This window comes from Durio zibethinus, chromosome 17 (genome assembly GCF_047325235.1).
Source record: "Durio zibethinus cultivar Kanyao isolate XHJ-2024 chromosome 17, ASM4732523v1, whole genome shotgun sequence".
NCBI classification, from domain to species: domain Eukaryota; kingdom Viridiplantae; phylum Streptophyta; class Magnoliopsida; order Malvales; family Malvaceae; genus Durio; species Durio zibethinus.
The window spans coordinates 13,981,248-13,989,785 of NC_143178.1; the positions used below are offsets into that span (position 1 = coordinate 13,981,248).

Consider the following 8,538-nt stretch of genomic DNA (forward strand, 5'->3'; position numbering starts at 1 on the left):
TCGTGATCGAATGGACTCACTCTAGATTTACCCTCTTTGGTGACAGTTGCTACTCAGGCAACTACCATCACTATCTCTATCATTGATGAGGTGGCTGTTGTAAAAAGTTGTATTGACAATAGTAGTGTATAGATTGGGGGTTCAGATAATTCCAAGACATCATTTGTAAGCTTCGATGGGAGCATTACTATTCATGCTAGTGATAGAAGCTTATTAACTTCAAGGAGAAATGCCATAAAAATTTTGAATACAGTGCTATAGAAATCTAGCTACAGTGGTTGTGGAAGAGAAGATAAGTGTACTTGAGGGGGCTGAATCAACCTTGACTATGGCATCAGGAATGTGTGCTAGCACAGTCATGCTAATGGTAATGGTTTCTGCTAGTGGACATATTTTGACAACAGTAGATTGCTATAAAAAAACTAGGATATTCATTGATACCATTCTACCTAAAATGGGAATCTCGGTTACTGTTATTGACCCCGCAACTGTGGATGGCTTAGAGGCTGCACTCAATAAGAATAAAGTTTTTCTTTTCTTTACTAAGTCTCCAACAAATCCATTCCTAAGATATGTTGACATAGCAAAAGTTGCAAAGCTGTGCCATAACAAAGAAGCACTTCTCTGCATTTATGGTATCTTTGCTACACCTCTTAACCAAAAGCCCTAGCCCTTGGTGCTGATCTTATTTTGCATTCTATAACAAAATTCATTGGGGGCCACAATGATGTTTTTGTTGATTGCATAAGTGGTTCTGAGAAGTTGGTTACTCAAATTCATACTTTACATCATATTTTAAGAGGTACTCTCAACCTATGTGCCATGTATCTGATCATCAGAGGCATGAAGACATTGCATCTTCATGTACAACAATAGAATTTGGCAGCATTAAGGATGGCCAAAGCTTTAAGTTTTGAGGTGGATAGAGATTTGATGACCACCATCAAATTTATTGATGCCATACATTGTTCCATCCTTTGGTGGCTGTGAAAGCATTATGGATCAGCCAACTATAATGTCTTATTGTCTTTGCCTTGGAGCTGAGTCATTGAGCCACTTTTTGTGTCTAAAGCCAAGCTGTGCTGAGCCGCGAATAAGTATTAATTATCCAATGATGGAGTTTAAAAAAATTTCAAATGGTAAATTTCTATAAAATTCTTAGGTGAAAAAGTTTGTTTAAATTTATCACAAATGGTGGAATAATTCAGATAAAGTTTCAATAACTTTAAAAAAATAAAATTTTGGTTGAAAATATTTGACAATTATCTAATGATGAGATTCCTAGAAATTTCAAATGGTAAATTCCTAAGAAATCTCTAAGTGAGAAATTTCTTTAAATTTGTCCCAAATGTTGGAAGAATTTAAATGAAATTTCAAGAAAAATAATTGTCATATTATTTTCCTTCCAAAAAAAAAGAAATAAAGGGAATTTTTAAATAAGCCCAAATGGTAAAAAATTTAGAAATTTCGAAAAAAAATATTTCTAAATTGACCCAAATGGTGGAAAATTTAGAAATCCAAAAAATAATACTAAATAAATAAAAAAAATTTCTAAATAGGCCCAAATGGTAGAGAATTTAAAATTTTAAAACAAGAAAATATTTTTAATTTGGCTCAAATGGTGGAATAATTAGATATATTTTCGATAATAAAAAAAATAATTAAACATTTTTTCGATGATAAAGCCTTTTCAAGAAATCAAATGGGATTCTTGAATACTCTTGAGGTGAGAAAATATTTTTAGAAATTCTACCAAATTGATAGAGAATCTTAAGAATTATTTCCAATATTTACACATATAAAACCATTAGAATCCAGACCTTAGGATAAATTTAAAATAATATGGTACCATCCTTCGGATGACCATATGGGGGAGTTATAACCTTTTCCACATGTAACCAAACTCTAGAACCCTGTTCTAGTTTGTAAACCTAAACCTATTCATTTAAGCTTAGGAGCTCCTTAAAATGATAGATTTTTTCGGTGGCCAAACACACCTAGTTAAAAAAAGATTGATGGCTACTCCTTAATTGGTTAAGTTTAGCTATAGATTTGTAGATCTATATGTTATGACAGGATATAATAGATCAATTTCATTTTGGACAACCATCTCTTCCACTACTTTTTCCCTTTGCTAATATTTTTTAGCAATGTAGTAATAGTGTCCAGTTGTCCCTTAAGCTTTTCTTGTCCTTTTTTTAGCTTTTAGAGGCAAATAGTGTTTTCTTCTTCCACAATCCTTGCTTGGTATCTAGTGTTGTAGCACCACAAATTGTTTGAAGATTGAGCTATCCTTGAACCTTAATTTACCATAATTATTGTGCATATTCAGAGAGATGTTTATGAAACCATCCTATCTCTAGATAAAATTATGAATGTATGAATGAATGCAATAAGGAGGATTTACCACATAACAATTGTTAACAAGACAATTCTTTATTGAATTAAAAGTTATTTTTAAACAAATTCAAAATTACATCCATAGAAAGTCTAACATTTATTGTGAAAAGAAATTGCTAATCAGTTGACAATGGCCTTGTACTTCATTGAGGAAACCTGGCAGTTCTTAGCCATGTGTTCCCATTGGTGGCACCTTTGTCTTCCACTCCTCAATCTCTTCTACCATGTCCTTAGCTTTGGAAGTAACCATAGTGATTTGGTCAAATAGGCACTCCAACTGATGATTCTTTCTCATATATATCTCTTTTTCTTATTCATATTCCTCAATCATAGCCCCATTAGTGTTTCAACTTCAACAACAACCCTATTTAGCATTTGGATGTGCTTTTATGCCTCTAAGAGTGTCTCCTCGCTTTCTTGTACCTTTGCTTATAATTGTCTATTTTCTTTCAATTGGGTGATAACTCTTAAAAATATAGTTATTTTTAGTGTTTAATTGATTGAGTTTGCTTAGTTCTTGGTAAAATCTTGAAGGCTTAATTTTTTGTTTTGTAAGAAATCTTGAAGAAAAGAATGAATCTTGTTGAATCTTGAAGAATCTTGTTGAATCTTGAAGAATCTTGATAACTCTTGATCAATCTTGGATGATACTTGATGCATTAGAATGATTCTTGGAATGTTCTTGCTATGTTCTTGATGATTTTTGAAATTCTTGGAAATCTTAAAAAGAAACAGTGGAAATATGTTCAAGATTGGTTTTATTGAATTTAGGGAAGAGTTGAAATTGTTCAATCTTGATGAAAGATTAAGAAAATTCATGCAAGAACCAAGCTAGGCATGTTCCATTATAATAGAGGGTAGAATTGTAATTTCAAGTGAATGCAAGTCTATGATAGCTTATATAGGTGCACATGCATGGGATTACTAATGGATGACATGGTAGCAAGTCTTTTCTTATTGGTTAAGAAAGACGACTTGGAAGTTATGTGGCATGATGAGGTGGCAATTTAGTTTACATTGGAAAAGACTAAACAACCCTTAATTTTTCCTACTTGGATTTGGGTTTCCTATTCATATTAGGATTGTATTCCTAATCCTTAGAGTAGGATTTGCATGACATATATAAAAAAGGCAATTGAAGGGGCAGCAAAGCAAGAATTCTTGTTGAAGAAAAACTCTTAATTTTCTCCAAAAATCAAGGCCAAGTCATTGAATACAAAAAATGATTTCAAGATGAAGCAATTTCAAGTCTTACTAGAAGGCTTGTACACTTAAAATCAAAACAAGTTTATGTTATTTAAAAATTTAGTTTTTTCTTCTATTCTTTTATTCAAGAAGTTGCTATATGATAAAAGCATAGAAAATTTTTATCATCTAGAAGACATGATTGGGTCTATAAGAGTTCTTATGAGGAGATTTAATTCAAGACAATTTCAAGAAGCATTCTTGGATTCAAGAGTTTTATTCTAATTAAACCTATGTGCTTTTAAGAGAGTTTCCATTTAGCCAAACACTTTTTAGGGTTTCTTTGTCTATAAATACCTTGTTTAGGTCTTAGAAAAAAGGTGTAAGTGGTTGAGGTGACAAATTAATTGTAGCAACCTTAGTAACCTTTAGTTTTCTTCTTCTAGTTTTCTTTTAAAATTTTCTTATTCTTTTAATTTTATGTTCTTTTGAATTTAAGTTCAAGCAAAGTTTCTTTTAAGGTTTTGATTTAATAAAGTTTTGTTTTTAGCTATATCAATTTGGTTTATAGATTTCTTGCAATTCAATTTTACTTTTTACTTAATATTAGTTGCAATCTTGCTTATTTTTGGCTTAATAAGTTGTGGTTTAGCTACTAGTTTGTTATTATTCTCTTAATAGCATGTTTCATTTTGTCTTAAGCATTCAGTTATTATTATTAGGTTTAGATTTGGTTCATAGTAATTCTAGGCTGCATGGTTTGCATGTTTAGGGTTTCAATTAGTTAAATTGCATGATTAATTGCATAGCAGTTTCGGTTTGCTTATTTTAATCTTAAACAATTTTTGTTCTTGATTAGTTGGTTAATTTTAATTTGAATTCTTGCATCTTTAATCTTGATTACATTCAGTTATTGCTAGTTTAGGTCTATTGCATCTATTGTATGTGTTTAGGGTTAATTTAAGTTCCATTCAGTTCGGTTTGCATGCTTTAGGTTGATCTTGATTTATTTTGTTGCATATTAGATTTAATTGAATGTTTTTAGGTTAATTTCAATTCATTTTTTTTATTGCATGTGTAAAAGTTAACTAAGGTTACTTAAAGTTTAATCACTTACTACTTCAAGTTAGTTTATGCCTAATTGTTTTATATTAGTGTTGATTTATACTAATTTGATTAGGTTTGCATGTTTCAAGCATATTTGCATACTTAGAGTTAATTGGTTTAGTTAATTGCATGATATTTGAGTTGCTTTAGATTTAATCAATTTCGGTTTGTTTCATTAGGGTTAACTTACTTTCCATTTTGTTAATTAGATGTTCTTTAGTTTTGGTTTTGTTTAATTGCATTTTAATTCTTTTTGGTTTGCATTAGTTAGATTAATTCATATTAGTTTTGCATGTTTTAGGTTTAATTACATAATTTAGATTCTATTTTGCATATCTTATTTAAATTTTCTAAGAATAAGCATAGGAGAGATAATTTCGATACTTGTTACTCTCATATTAATAATTTTTGTGAGAATGATCTTTTTTTTACTACTTGTATGATTTGTGTGCTTATAGATTATCAATCATTGGGCCATCTCATGAGTGGTGGATGACTATGTCATGTTAAAGTCAGTGAACAAACTTTTCCATTCATCCATTTCTTGTTTGAATGCTTGAACTTCCTTTTTAAGCCTTTTGTTTGCAAGCTTCAATTCCTCAAACCTCCTTTCTAGGCCAATAAAGGACTTTGCTAGGCTTTCCATGGATATAATTAAGATTCTTTTTGTTAAAATTGTATTGTCGCAATTACTCCTTATTATAAATCTAATGATGTAAATGCCAGCACATATAGCAAAAGAAAAGGGTTAGTAAACATAATATATACAAGGAGCAAAATACAATTTAACAAGTAAAATGGTACTAAATGTCCCTTCAAGTGACCTATTTAGGATTTTCTAAACAAAAAAGAGGATAGGGCTCTGACTTAGGTTTGGATTCTTAGGATTTATGTACATACTTGCTTTAAAGGTTTAACAATCTAAAAACTTCCAAATTATTTCGTACATCATTATCTATTATAGACTAGTAAGGTACCCCAATCCTCACTCATTATTATAAGCTTAAACGAAAAGGGTTCAATTTGAGTGGGAGTTTTTGCTAGCTCACATGGAGGTTATCATCTCACGAGAGTATAAATACTTGCTCCCTCCTAATAAATGACAAAGCTTGGTCCAAAGCTTATACATGAATACATGTGTGGTGTGTGTAAAAGGACATACCAAACCAAATAATAAAATAATTGGTACACATGTAAAATCAAAGCCTAAAAAATAAACAAATAAATTAGTATAAATAAAACATCATAAGTTACAAAATAAACAAAAGGATTAATACAGATGAAAAATCATGAAGAATCACAAAATAAAAACCATAAAAATAAGGCTTAAGATAACACATAACTAACTAATGGATTGACTCTTTAAAGCCAATCCCTTATAGAGTCGCCAAACTATTATAATGTTCAAGTTTGAGAACCTACCCATTAGACACAAAAATATGGAGTCGCCACTAATCTTTTTTATCTAGATGTGATTGACCACCTATGTGAATCTTCTTTCTAAGCTTCTCCTAAGTGTAAACTAAATCCTAAATAGAATAGGTTATGGTCTACATCAACAAAACTAAATTTGGGAGTCTGTTACATGTAGAGAAAGTTTTAGCACCCTATTATGCCTAAAATTGGTACCAAGTTAATCACATGTTATCTTGTTTAAGTTTTAATCGAAAATGATTTTTTGCAAAATCCCTTATGGAGTCGCCTAAAATCCCTATTCCTTTTATTTATTTGCAAAATATTGTCATACAAAAATTCTATAAAAAATATTCTAAGAAAATATCATGCAATAATATCATAATTAAAACATGCAACGATCATGCAAAAATGGTTATGCTAAAATAAATATAATAAAAATTATGCAAAAATATCATACAAATAAATATAATAAAAATCACGCAAATAAAAATAATAAGAAATCCTACAAAAGATTTTTTTTTCTTTTTTTTTCTCATCACTTTTAATTCAATCACAATTAAAAATGCTAAAACAAAAAAAACAAAAATTAAGAAATAAAAAATAAAATTAGAAAACAAAAAAAATCCATGATGGGATGGGTTAGGAAGTAAGTCAAGCGAGATTAGGCGTGAGTTGAGTCTTTTCTAAATAGTATCATTTGCTCTTAGTATTTAAGCCAAAAAACCAAAGCCTTCAGAATTTCTTTCTACTTTTTTTCTCTAGCCCATAAACTTCTCCCTTGAAACTCAAACCTTTGTGTTGCTCAATGATTCTGATTGTCTTAATTACTTCTTAGTTTTTTTATTGTTGGTGATTTCTGATTGAGAATTGTACTTTTTATATAAGTATTGAATCCCATTTCAATTTGAAAATTTTTAATGCCAACTAAATCTAGTAAGAATTTGCTAAAATTTCTTTTCTTTGTTATAGAAACTTGATTCTCAAGAATTACAAAAATCAAATTCTATCTTTAAATTTTAAGTCTAAATAAAATTACGATCTTTTAGAAAAATCAAAATTTATGTTTTTTTTTTTTACCAAATAACAAAACATAAATAAAGATAGAAACACTTTTGAGCCTTTAAATTTGGATTTAAGAAATAGGTTTTAAAACCCAATATCAAAAAGCAATTCAAGACTCAATAATATATAAAAAAAAACCAAAAAAAAACATAGGTGTCTATAAAGGAGAATGCATGATTTTTTTACTTTCTTGACTTAGGAAATATAAGATTACCTAATAAAACTTTTACTATATTGTCCTCGATTGCATATGAATAATACGTCACATTAATAATTTTGACATGTCAATAGCACTTGACATGTGAATAACACGTTATCTTCGTTGAAACTAAATAATTCTGAAAAATAATTTTTTATATTTTCAACAAATATAATAGTTCCTAATGTTGATTGTCGCTATGTGAGGAAAACACATTGATTGTCCTTATGCAAAGAAAACAAATTTTTTTGTGTAATAATATTAAGTAAATATATTTTAGATTTCATATGTAATAATATTAAGTAAACATATTTTACATTTTATTTTTCTTCATATTTTCAACAAATATTGCATTTATTAATCTTAGAAAAGTCTTTTTTTTCAACAAAAATTATGTTTTGATCTTAAAAACATCATCTTTATTGAATTCTAAAAAGTATATTATTTCATGTTTTCAACAAATATTGTGATTTTATCTTAGAAACGTTATCTTTTCCACAAAGACTACATTTTTTATCTTAGAAATGTCGTTTTTATTAAATTCTGAAACATATATTTTTCATGTTTTCAACAAAAACTGTATTTTTATCTTAGAAACATTGTCTTTTCAATAAATACTGTGTTTTCTATCTTAAAAAAATCACCTTTGTTGTATTCTAAAAAACAATTTTTATATGTTTACAAAAAACCTACATTTTTATCATAGAAATGTCATCTTTTCAACAAAGATTATGTTTTTATCTTATAAACATCATCTTTATTGAATTTTGAAAAATATATACTTTTTTTATTTTTTCAATAAAAAACTCTATTTTTATCTTAGAAATGTTATCTTTTCAACAAAGTCTACGTTTTTATCTTAGAAATATCATCTTTATTGAATTTTAAAATATGTTTTTTCATGTTTTAAATAAAAATTACTTTTTTATCTTAAAAATATCATTTTTCAATAAAGACTGCATTTTCTATCTTAGAAATGTCGTCTTTGTTGAATTCTAAAAAATATTTTTTCATGTTTACAACAACGATGTGTTTTTATATTAGAAATGTCCTTTTTTTAACAAAAACTATTATTTTTATCTTAAAAATTTCGTCCTTATTAAATTCTAAAAAAAAATATTTTTTCATATTTTTAACAAAAATCATGTTTTGGAAACAAAGTCATTCTT

The 8,538-nt window shown here is 28.3% G+C and overlaps 1 pseudogene; it reads left to right on the forward strand.

Annotated features, from left to right (window-relative positions):
* The first annotated feature begins 340 nt into the window (after positions 1-340).
* LOC111274731 (cystathionine gamma-synthase 1, chloroplastic pseudogene) lies at positions 341-2,634 on the forward strand (annotated as a pseudogene).
* Positions 2,635-8,538: the final 5,904 nt, after the last annotated feature.